Source organism: Myotis daubentonii, chromosome 1 (assembly GCF_963259705.1).
Source record: "Myotis daubentonii chromosome 1, mMyoDau2.1, whole genome shotgun sequence".
Classification (NCBI taxonomy): domain Eukaryota; kingdom Metazoa; phylum Chordata; class Mammalia; order Chiroptera; family Vespertilionidae; genus Myotis; species Myotis daubentonii.
The window spans coordinates 203410855-203423739 of NC_081840.1; the positions used below are offsets into that span (position 1 = coordinate 203410855).

Genomic DNA, 12885 nt, shown 5'->3' on the forward strand with positions numbered 1-12885 from the left:
ATCAACAATGCAGAACATTATAAAAAGCAGAAAACCAGCTTTAGAATGAAAGCAATTTTGAAAACAGAATTGAATTCATTAACTGTTTTCTTCTACAAAGAGAAATTTATTTATTTATTTACTTATTCATTCATTCACTCACTCACTCACTCACTCACTTAGCAACCTGATGAGTCTCCCAGCTAGGTGCAAGGTGAAAGTATATCTTAGGTGCCAATTTCATGAATTCTTTTAGGCAATTAAGAAGAAATCTTACAGAGGACAATGTTTAGTACATACCTGAAAACTTCAAAATCGAGGAAATCAAAATTGGCAAAGGGGGCAGAAATTCCTTTTAAAAAAGAGAAAGATGTTAATTTTCATCTCCTGCAAAAGATCAAGAGGGCCACACCAATTCCAGCAGACTCTCTAACAGTAACGTGTCTGGAGGCCAAATTTTCTTTTGGGCTTTGTTCCCACTATTGTTTAGAAGCCAAGAATTGAGTTGAACTAAAGGAGCCTCGCTGTTTTTTTGTCATCATATTGTGCTTTTAATATAATGAAATAACACACAGTGTTAGAAAAACAAGCACAGGAGAAGGGAGTTCTTTCATGACTTCTTTATTTCTTCTGTATTTAAATTATTCCGAGGGGTGGGTAGGGAACAGAAGAGGAAAAGTGTTTCTTCCATTTTAAAAGCACAGGTAATACAGAATCACCTTAATTGGGAATTAATTTGGCTGAACACCTCTAGGAGGGGGCACTGGGAGATGGTGTGGAACATGCCTTCTTCTCAGTTTATTATACAACTAGTTGCAGCTATTACTGAGCCCATAACACCAGGGTGTAAACATATCTTAGTCCCTTTTCTATACCCAATGTCATCAGCTTTGAGCTCTCATCTGTTTACTTGGCAGAAAAATCAAATCTCTGTTATTATTCAAGCCATTTTCTTCCACAGAATCATACAAGAATCATTGGCTTACACTGTCCCAGGAACTTTGGGAAGGGGCCCATATTTAGTCCTTGGATGGATGTTGTCTTCATTCCCTTTGATATGTCTCCCTGAAGTGGCTGCTGATTGTGGCTACTCTGGTGGCCAAGACGGTGGTGAATGAAGTACACCTGACCTGAACTCAAGTGTACCCTTGAGTTCACTTGGAGGAATTACCAATACCCATGTTGGGCGCTGTACATGAATGGGGTTCAAATAGTTGCCATTCTTAGAACCAGATCCTACTTCTAGTCTGGGAGCAGGTCCTGTTTTAGCTTGGGTTCCTTCCAAAGAGTCATAAGGACTTCGATGCAGGCAGTATACTTAGTGATCCTAAGACACAGGAGCGAGATAGTGGGGAGAGTGAGACAAGGAAGGAGGAAAAGCCAATAAGAGGGTGTGTTATCAAGGTCAATGCTTTGGAGAACAGGACTTCGATTTGGTGGAAACCTTCTGAGTATCATACTAAGTAAGGGCCTTGCAGAATTGTCTGCTCATATGACTGAAGGTGGAAAATTTCATATATACATCAGATATTGTCCCCCATTTGTCAGGGATTGCTGACATTTCTGACCTGCTCCCCATAGGAGAGCCAAGAGAAAACTCTCCAGCAGAAGTTGTTCAAAAATGACCTTGTGCATGTAAGGGAAAGGCAAATGCCAAGGGAACATAAAAGGGACACTGATAGCTACCACAGTGGGTGAGGCAGGAAAAGGAGTAACGACAGTTCGTTTGGAAAAGGGATGAACTAAGTAATTAATAGCATGAGCAGTACTGGTCCATAGGAAGATTTTATTTAACAAACTTATTTATTTTATTAAAAATCAATAAACATGCTGCAATATTAGCAGTACCTATTTGCATTTGCTTTATTATAGTTACTTTAAAAATATTTTACAATTCAGACTTTATACTAATTCTAATGGTTGTTCTTCTTTGTTAGGTTTCAATTAATGTCATTTTAATCTTTTCTTCTCCATGGCTTTTTCATTTTTTAGGCACAAGGTAATGTTATATGCCAGGGTCAAAAAAATTAAATGTCTACTGGACCTGGTGGGTAACATCAGTGGATAAGAATGCAACTAATGACTGTACCTATATCATAGGGCTGTTGGGAAGATTAAATAGATCAAGTGCTTAGAACCATACTTAGTGTTAAGTACTCAATAATTGTTGGCTATTGTCATTATCAGCTATTAATTAGAATTTTAATTAAATATTTAACTTTGACATAATTGTAGATTCACATATAGTTGTAATTTAAGAAGTACAGAGAGATCTCATATTTCCTAGTTTCCCTCTGTGGTAACATGTTGCAAAACTACAGTACAATATCATAGCCAGGATATTGATATTGATACAGGCAAGATGTAGAATATTTCTGTCTCTTCCTGCATGGTGTCTGATGAGAAATTTGCCATCACTGGAATTGTCTGCCCTCTATAGGCAAGGAGTCATAGCTCTCTTCCTGTTTTTGTTTTTTTGTTTTTAATATTTTTATTGATTTCAGAGAGGAAGGGAAAGGGAGAGAGAGATAAAAACATCAATGATGAGAGAGAATTACTGATTGGCTGCCTCCTGCACATCCCTCACTGGGGACGGAGCCTGTAACCCCGGGCATGTGCCTTGACCGGGAATCGAACCATGACCTCCTGGTTCATAGGTCGATGCTCAACCACTAAGCCATGCCAGTCAGGCTCTCTTCTTGTTTTTAAGATTATTTTCCTTTGTTTTAGTTTTAAGAAGTTTGACTGTGATATGTCTTAGTATGGATTTCTTTGCCTTTTTCGGGTATGAAGTTTGCTTAACTTCTTGGTCTGTAGGTGTATAGATTTTGACAGATATGAATGGTGTTTTGCTATTATTTCTTTGAGTACCTTTTTAGTCCTTTTTCTCCTCTCCTGATAATCTGATGGCAAAAATGGTAGATCTTTTATTATAGTCTCACAGAACTGTTCATAGTTTTATTGTTTTGGTTTGGTTTTGTGTCTGTTATTTGGATTGAGTAACTTCTATTGCTCTGTGGAGTCCACTGATTCTTTTTCAGTTCTATCCATTCTGCATAAATGCAGTTATTATATATTCAGTTCTAAAACTTCCATTTGATTCATTTTATATCTTCTATTTCTTTACTGAGGCTTTCTATTTCTTTGCTGAAACTTTCTTTTTTTAAAAAAACATTTGTTTAAAGCATGTTTGTAATTGTTCATTGAATCGGGTTTATGAAGGCTGCTTTCAAATTATTCTCATATAATTCTAACATCCCTGACGTCTTGGTATTAGTGTCTGTTGATTGTCTTTTTCCCCCCATTCAGTTTGAGATCTGTTTCTTGGTAAAGAGTTATTTTCAGTTGAAACCAAGACATTTGGTACATTATATTATGAAATTCTGGATTTTATTTTAGCCTTCTGTTTAACTGGCTTCTCTGGCACTGCTTTGGCAGAAAAAGGGGGCACTGTCTTCACCATTTACTACCAGTAGCTGTTAGAAATTCAGGTTTTCCATTGCCTGCATTTACAATCCGGGGGATGTGCTCCGCATTACTGCTGGGTGGGTTTGGGAGTTCCAGTCCGGCTCCTGAGTAGGCCTCCAGGGATATCTATCTCCCCAGCTGGGAGGGATAGGAATGTCTTGTATTGCTTCCCATGTGGTCTCCAGTGACTCCATGGGGTGGGGATGTGTGTAGTCTCAATCGTTGGTTTTGTAGTCTTGTTTGAATCTATTTAGCAAATTTATTTTTCCTTTAAATACATATAAAATTCTATAAACATAAACAATGCATAACTAGTTTTACATATATATAAATAAAATAAAAGTGTAATTGCCGGGGTCCAACCCCAGCAGGTCCAGGGGTCCCCAAAGGTGTGGACGGAGTCGGCAAAGAAGGAATGACACGGAGACAGCGTTCAGTTGATCAGCAGCCTAGCCAGGATCTCCAGCCAAGTTCTGGTCTCGATCTCCAGAGAGGTTCTGCTTAGGATCTCCAGCCAGGTTCTGTCCAGGTTCTCCAGGCAGGTCCAGTCACCAGGTTCTAGTCAGGCTCTCCTGCCAATCTACGCAGTCAGGTTCAGTCCAGGATCCCCTGCCATGCTCTCTCGCCAGGCTCCGCCTCCAGGCTCCGAGGCCAGTCCCTGTCCAGGATCCTCCGGCATGCTCTCGCCAGCGAAGTTCTTCTGTCCCTAGAGAACGTTCTGTGTAGGTTCTGTGCCTAGGCTCTGTCTCTCTTGGTCCTGTCTTCCAAGCCCTGTCTCCTAAGTTCTGTGTTCTGAGTTCTGTCTCTTGCTGTCTAGTTACATCTGTATTTATACCAGTTGATTCAATCCTATCAATCTCTATTACAAAGGTTAGGGCGTTTCTTATCTCCATTCTAGGGAGTAAAGATTATGTAGCTTAAGCATGATTGTTCGTAGTTAAAGTGATTAATTACCCGCCTGGCACTTAGTTGAGGGGTTTTATTCCCTCCCTAACTTCAGGGGAAAATCCCTACTTGGGGATTCAACCTTTCTCAGAGAGGTGACCTTGGTTAAAACACAGCGCCAAGAAGGTGAGCAAACATATTAAGAACTGTATGCCATATATGCCAGGTCCCTTGAAACAGCAAGGATGGACCGGCTCCCGGCATGTAATATGCAAATCAACCAAACGGCTGTCTGGACGTCCTTCCTGACGACCTTCTGGACGAAGCTGGGGCTGCAGCTGCAGGATTGAGGCAGCCGCCCCAGCTGCAAAGGCCTACTCTTGCACGAATTTCATGCATCATCCTCTAATTATGCATGAATTATGGTGATGTCTTGTTTCAAAGGGCTTCATACTTTATTCAAGTTTAAGAAACACTGACATGGGTGACTATATGACCTGATACCCAAATCAGGAGTCCTGGAGATATTTATATTTCCTTCTAGGTTCTTTCACCTAGGTGAAAAGATAGAAGGACCTGGGGCCTTGACACTATAGAACATCATGCCAGTCTGACACTGACTTCTTTTTTTAATTTTAATTTTTTAAAAAAATATATATTTTATTGATTTTTTTACAGAGAGAAAGGAGAAGGATAGGGAGTTAGAAACATTGATGAGAGAGAAACATTGATCAGCTGCCTCCTGCACAGTCCCTACTGGGGATGTGCCCACAACCAAGGTACATGCCCTTGACTGGAATCGAACCCAGGGCCCTTCAGTCTGCAGGCCGATGCGCTATCCACTGAGCCAAACTGGTCAGGGCTGACACTGACTTCTTACACACAGACAACAATAAACTATTAGTAAGGACTCTATTTATTGCCTATTGCAGTTGTAACACATGGCCACAAACTTATTGGACTAAAATACAAATGTCTTCTTACAATTCTGGAGTCAGGAATCCAAAATCAGTTTCACTGAGCTGAAGTCCAGCTGTCAGCAGGCTGGTTCCTTCTGGAGACTCTAGGGGAGAATCTGTTTCCTTACCTTTGCCAACCTCCTGCCTGGACACCTTGATGTGTGGTCTCTTTCTTCATCTTCAAAGCTAGCACTTAGCATCTCTTCAAATCTTGCCCTCCGCATGTCCTCTGCTTCTATCATATGTCTCCTTTTCTGACTCTGACCCTCCCGCCTGCCTTACAAGACCCGTATGATTACATTGGGCTCACCTGGATAGCCCAGGATACTCTCCCTATCTCAAGATCCTTCCTTTAATCACATACTTTTGCCAAGTAAGTTAACATATTCATGAGCTCCAGGGATTTAAAGGCATCTTTGAGGGGCCTTTAGTCAGCCTACCACAAGAGGATGCAGATAAATCATATTTTATTTTATTCCCTCCCCCAATCAATATGAGGCTTTTATTGCATCTTTAAAAGATTGCAAAGTGCCCTAACCCGTTTGGCTCAGTGGATAGAGCGTTGGCCTGCGGACTCAAGGGTCCCAGGTTCGATTCCAGTCAAGGGCATGTACCTTGGTTGTGGGCACATCCCCAGTGGGGAATGTGCAGGAGGCGGCTGATCGATGTTTCTCTCTCACTGATGTTTCTAACTCTCTATTCCTCTCCCTTCCTCTGTGTAAAAAATCAATAAAATATATTTTTTAAAAAAGATTGCAAAGTGTGACAAATCATTTGGCACCTTGGTGTTTCTATAACATAGTCAGGTTGTTGAACTGTTCCTTTTTCAGAAACATAGATACCACTCCAAAATTTTCTGATATCCTTGTTTTCAACTGTTGTGGTTTGCTGAATAAAAGCAGCTGAATTTGATACAAGTTCAATGTCGTTTCCTTCAAGAATCAGCTCATCTTTCTGGAGATACTGAACAAGCAATGTCTGACCTCATCTCAACTCTACGGATGTGTTTTTCGCCCAAGAAATTTCTAATTTCAACAAGGAAACCATTCTCCTGAATATCGATGTTGATGGGGAAGTGAGCGTACACAGGTCTCATCTTGTAAGGGAAGCCCAGTGTAACACCCTTGATCATGTTCTGTGCATGACTGCAGATAGTGTGAACCGTGGCCAGTTCCTTTCTATTTCCCCACCATTTGTCAGCCCGGAGCCTCTTCTTTTTACTTCCAAGGAGACTGACTTCTCCACGGATGTGGTTGAAGTCCCTCCGCAGGGTGCCTCTGGGGCCCTTCACAATAACTGTGCGTCCCTTCAGAGTGATGTCCTCATTTTCTGGGATGTTGGATTGTCTGTTGAGAATGGTCTTCATCCTCACAGTAGATGCAGCAAAGAGTGATAAATCGTGTTTTAAATGACTGTCCTTTCCACCAGAGGTTTGTTCCACTATGACAGGGAATTTTGTTGCAATTGTTCGCCAATGTTTTCTCAGCTTCCTGCTAATGCAGTGATGGTCAATCTGCTATTGCTCATCTAAACATACAAATTTTATAGAAGCCATGGGGATATCATGTAAGAAGGAAGTCCCTGTCTCTAAGAGGTCACAAATGTCCCATTTCCCCCCTGTATCTCAATTTTATTCAAATAAAGAAGGCAGTAATAACATTGTTTGAATCTCCTCCTTGGAGGAAGAGGGAGAAATCTTTTTAATTCCACCACCAAATTTCTTCTTTTGACAGGTGCTCAACATAAAAGTTTGAGTTATATAGGCCCAAACTTTGTACTCTGTTTTCTATTGAAGTACTGAACTTTTTCACATAAGAAATAATAAAGATTGAGCCTTTTTTTAGTCTACCACATCCTGAGTTCAGTTTTACACCTTTTCACTGATGTCATTGAAATTCGCTAATAGTCTCTCTCTCTCTCTCTCTCTCTCTCTCTCTCTCTCTCTCTCTCTCTCTCTGTCTCTCTTTTCAACAACACCCCGCTGAGAACAATTGCCAGTACTCTTCACTACATGCCCTGGGGATGACACAGCTGTGGCAACTACCTACTTAAACTGTTTGATTAATAATGTAATGAATGCTTTCTTCAGGAGACAGTATAAGGTTATGGAAACTACCCCAATTATCCCTGCTAAATAATTATGTTGATCTAGATGTTTTGTTTGAGGATCAGTCCTCTCTGGTTTTCTTGAGAATTAAAAGAGACAATATCGACATTCTCCTCTCTTTCAGTTTTAAACTTTATGGATTTGCTTCCCTTTCGATCAAACTTCATAAACTTTAAGAGCCTCATTTCCATTAAGTCAGAAATATGAGCCACCAGAAGCACCTAACTAGCATAGGCAAAGTGAATTAGAAATCAGTTTTTCTAGTCATTACAATATCGATTAACTCCCTTAAGACAGTTGTTTTTGTGATCAATGTGATGAAAGTTCTAAGTCCTCACTTATGCTTATATGTATATGAGCATTTTTTTTGGGGGGGGGAGAAAACTAACGTTATTACCATAATTACATAATTGTATTTTTCTCTCTCTCTATCTTGATCTCAATCTCTATCTCTGTCTCTGTTCAAGCACATACACACATTTTTTTTTTTTTTACATACTATTTCAGAAGGTTCTTGACCTATGCTCAAAGAACACATGCCCTGGGGGAAATTATGTCAACCAGTCAACATGTGTAAAATGGAATCTTGTTAGATTTCCTCTCAGGGTTATTATATGATTAAAGGAGAGATAGTATAGGAAGACATATTTTTAAGTCCCAAACAAGCATGAGGTGTGATCATTTTCAGTGCACTCGCCAGTTCCTTCTTCATCTTCATGCTGACTGCCAGTTCCATCATTCAGCTCTCAGCTCCACTGTCACCTCCCCAGAGAAGCCTGCAGGACCACCAGATCTAAAGGAGCCCTGCCGGGAGCCGGTCCATCCTTGCTGTTTCAAGGGACCTGGCATATATGGCATACGGTTCTTAATATGTTTGCTCACCTTCTTGGCGCTGCGTCAAGGTCACCTCTCTGAGAAAGGTTGAATCCCCAGGTAGGGATTTTCCCCTGAAGTTAGGGAGGGAATAAAACCCCTCAACTAAGTGCCAGGCAGGTAATTAATCACTTTAACTATGAACAATCATGCTTAAACTACATAATCTTTTCTCCCTGGAATGGAGATAAGAAACGCCCTAACCTTTGTAATAGAGATTGATAGGATTGAATCAACTGGTATAAATACAGTTGTAACAAGACAGAAACACTCAGAACTTAGAACACAGAATTCAGAACACAGAACCTACACAGAACGTTCTCTAGAGACAGAAGAACTTCACTGGAGAGAACATGGCAAAAGATCCTGGACTGAACCTGACTATAGAAATTGGCTGGAGAACCTGCCGAACCTGGCTGGAGATCTCAGACAGAACCTGGCTAGAGAACCTAGCGAGGGAACATGGCTACAGAACCTGGCTGGAGATCCTAAGCAGAACCTCTCTGGAGATCGAGACCAGAACTTGGCTGGAGATCCTGGCTAGGTTGCTGATCAACTGAACGCTGTCTCCGTGTCATTCCTTCTTCGCCGACTCCGTCCACACGTTTGGGGACCGCTGGACGCGCTGGGGTTGGACCCCAGCAGAGCCCCCTCCCCATCACTCTCAATTCCACCACCCTGCTTTATTCTCTAGTCAAGGCACTTTTCACATATGCGACGGTTTCATTTTTACTGGCTTATTGGTTACCGATTGAATATCTTCACACACTAAAATAAAGCTCCTTGAGGGCAGAGCCCTGTCTTGTATTCCCCAAACTTGTAACATGGTTACAGTTCTTGGGACATGGTGGACACTCAAAATTTGGAGAATCAGGATAGCAGTGGTTGAAGTCTACGTGGATTTGAAAACCAGATTTTAAATTTACTAGTTGGTTGACATTAGGTAAGTTAGCTTCTCAGTGAAAATGAGGGACTCTGATAACGTATATTTCATAGACTTGTTAAGTACCCAGAACAGTGCTTGGCACATTGTGAGTCTTACACTGTTTTTTACTCTTCAATGAGTGAATGGAGTGTTAAGACTTTATTATGAGTACACTTGATGTTTTGTTTCAGATATGCTCAGTTTCGGCAGTGAAAAGACTTTTTCTCTTTGGGGTAAAACTGGTTGCAGCGTCCCGCTGTACTGTGTCATCCTCGCTGCTTAGCCGAAGAGGAGGTGCGGCCCCTCATTCCGAGAGAAGTCCCCCGTCACCCACAGGTGGCACTGCTCGGGGTTCTTTCAGGCCGGGGATGTCCGAGCCCTCGCGGGGAGGTTCCCCTGGGGTAGGAAGGCCGGGCTAGGGAGGCCCAGCGTCGCGCCCGGAACACCAGGGACGCTCCTGGGACTTCCCCAAAACTTAGGCAGACCTGCGGGACCCGTGACGCTGCTCGGACCCACTCAGGGTCTCAACAGGGCGGAGAACCCCTGCAGTAGTAAAAGGGGGGCGGGGCGATCGGAGGCCGGGGCGGGGCGGGGCGGGGTGTCCGGGGGCGGGGCGATCGGAGGCCGGGGCGGGGCGGGGCGGCCGGGGGCGGGGCTGGCGAGCGCTGAGCTCAGGACGCGGTGGCGCCGGCCGGACTTCACACTCTCCCGGTCTCCGCGCAGCCGGCGCGCTCCAGCCAGGTAAGGCCGCCGTGGCCCGCAGGGCGCCCGGGGGGCTGCGGCGCATAGGACGGGCACGGGTCGGGACGCGACGCGGACCGGGGATGGGCGCGGAGGGAGATGGCTTTCTCATGCTCAGACACTGACCTGGGACCAGCCCTCGTGGAACGAGGAAGCATTGTTCTCTCTTCCGCCCCGCGGTGAGCGTGGGCGCGTCACCCCGGCGAGGGACCCCGTCCCCGTCGGTCCGGAGAAGGGACAGGTGCGCGGCCCTGGCGGCCGCCGCCTCCGCACCTCCTGTCCCCGGTGCTGGCCTCTCCGAGGAGCACCCGCCCCTTTCCCCGGGCCGAGGCCGCTCTCCGGGGCAAGTTCGGCTTTGGGTTCACTTCCCAGCTGCGCGCTGGGCAGATTCCTCCTTTCTGCTTGGGCGGCAGCGCAGGCTGGATTGAAAGTTGGCAGCATCCACGGAGACATTCCACAGCTGCATGCGTCCGAGTGCCTCACCCCACCAAGTTCTCTTTCTCTCCCTCTCTTTTTTAAAATCTGGGAAATTGTTTTTGAATCTTAAGAACGGGGTTCGGTGGATGCAGTTATTGGAAAAACTGGGGCCGTGACCCAGGGCTGTGCCCTTTCCCTCGAATCCTAAATTCAGGGTTTGGAAACCGTCTCATCTATGGTCATTCGTTGGAAACAGGCATATTTGATGAGAAGGCTTGATCTCAATGGGAACTTGTAACAACAGGATGGTTGGTGGCTAAGTGGGTTTGAAGGTTATCCAAGATAGTTAAGCGTTTTGGGCATAGAGCCTGTATTTTTCCAGTGAGTGCCCATTTTTCCTCTTAGGAAATTCTGAGAATTAATTCTCTTTCAGATGATTCTCCCCGAAAGAGCTGGGGAGGGAAAAACAACCCTGACAAACCAATGAGTTTCCTAAATAAGTTTAGGATTAACAGGTTAATTTGTGACACTGGTAGCTCCTTAGTCGGCAAGAATCACAAGTAGTATGGAATGTTATGATTTATATGGAGAAAAAAGAAAAGTGTGTGTAATCTCATGTACTTGAAAGTACTTTTTAATTTAGTTACTTTTTCAGTGTCTAGGGAAGACCTATACTTTCCCCATACTCCAGTTAATCTGCTCAATCTATTACTCCTCTTGCCAACTCCTGCTTACTGCAGTGTGTTTCTGTTCATGAACTTGATTCTTCTCACAAGGATGGATTGTGGGACTGTATAGTAAACACATGCAAATCAGTGCTATGCTCTGGTTGGCAATACCTTTGCCCCACATAGGTCCTTAAACGCTACTTTCCATATCTTCCCGATTAGAATATAGAATATTGATGTATGCTCTGTACTTTCAACCTGAAGTGTACCTGTTTATTCTGGAAGGCAGCTATGCTCACCACTATACCACCAACGCCTTCTACCTGTTTATTCTGTATCAAGACCAAGACAGTCATGTTTTCTCAGCTAGGAGTTACTCTCAGGCAGGGGCCATGTTTTATCAAATCATAGTAAAGCTCAGCGAATGGTGGCTTAACTCTCCCTGTAGCTGGCCCTTGACGAGGTGGTGGTTGAAGGGATTGTGGGCAGTGTCTGGCCACCTTTATGCTTGGGAAAGAATTTGCTGGTCTCCCAGTCTTCCTCTGGGCATCTAGAGTGCTGGGAGCTTGGGCCGTGGATCTCCAAGCACACCTCTGCACTGGTTCCTCCAGGTATACGGGGTTGGTACCTGGAGGAACCAGTAGGTAGAGGTTCCTATTCTAGCTCTTTGCTCCCTCCCCTCCCCCCAGTTGCCATCCTTAGGGAGAATCACCTTATTGGACAGGGCAGGGAGACTTGGTCCACATGGTTGACAGGAGTGTTGATCCTCAGGCTTTGTGCTGGGTTCCCCATGGATGCTCAGTAACTCTCTGCTGACAACAGTGTCACTTGTTTCAGAGCTCTTACTAATGCTCTCCTCTTATCCAGGCTACACAAGCCAAGTGGAGCAACTGGAGTCGAACCCAGATCAGCTGCTTTGGGGGCTACCTGCCTTGGTTAGATTAGGGTCATAAAGTGTGTTAGAAAGAAGTGAAATTGGCCCATGGTCACTGGCAATTGTAAAATTACTCTGTGCCACGTGATTGTGCCACGAGAATAGCTTTGTTGAAAAGAACCCAGAGGAGAAGGGCTTAGTCCTCGCCTCCATCTCCAAACTTGAGTCCTCCTGGCCTCGACTTATTGTCTCTACCCTAGCTCAACCAGTCCTTCCTTGGACAGAATTATAACTATTAGCTTTCCCACCACCTTTGACTACTCAACTCAGAGCTCAGATGACCACAGCTACTGTGGTCTAGAAAATTACATTTTCTTTTGCTTAGGGGAATATAGATTTCTCAACTAATCTCTTCTGAGAGAGTAGCATGGTTCAGTCATGGCACTGTACTGCCCTTTTCCCTGCCTTTACCAGTAATAAACACTAGTCTGGACATATTCTCTCTCCGAGTGCAGTTGGGACCTTAGCTTCCTTCTTTTACCATTCTAAGCATCCACTACCAATTGATCATAGTTACCATGGGAAAGCGCTCTAGCCCTAGCTTAGATAGTAGGTATATAGTTACTGGTCATAGAGCCCTTGTTCCTATTTCTCAAATTTACGTTGTCTATGAGGACTCATTCTGTCACCGTGGCGTCTGACTCTGTTGCCTCTCAATGAAGCTCAGCTTCTGTCACTCTAATATTTCAATCATAAAGGCGAGCCTGGTGTCCTTGGTGGCCATGTGGCCTGATGGAAGTTATCATTGCTTCCTTCTGGAGGCCAGTTTATCACACAATTGCCTTACAAGCAGCAGCATCCTCTCTTCCTGTTTCAAATCTCATGCCCTTCTTGGAATGTGCACCAAGTTCCTGTTTCTGGCTGGGCTGAGCAGCGATGACTGCCCCTCGTGGACCATCCCAAATTTCCCAACCCTGTTTTACCAGTTG

The 12885-nt window shown here is 44.1% G+C and overlaps 1 protein-coding gene and 1 pseudogene across 3 annotated transcripts in view; one reads left to right on the forward strand and one right to left on the reverse strand.

The window, feature by feature from the left end:
• Window positions 1-6117: 6117 nt before the first annotated feature.
• Window positions 6118-6706, reverse strand: LOC132227467 (large ribosomal subunit protein uL6-like; annotated as a pseudogene).
• A 3127-nt stretch (window positions 6707-9833) lies between these two features.
• Window positions 9834-12885, forward strand: part of TEC (tec protein tyrosine kinase) — a 118459-nt gene continuing 115407 nt past the window's right edge. For 2 of the 3 annotated variants that reach the window (XM_059671751.1, XM_059671753.1), the window contains exon 1: window positions 9834-9937. The gene's annotated coding sequence lies outside the window, so the exon portion shown is untranslated. The remainder of the gene's footprint in view (window positions 9938-12885) is intronic. The other variant, XM_059671752.1, reaches the window with a different exon arrangement.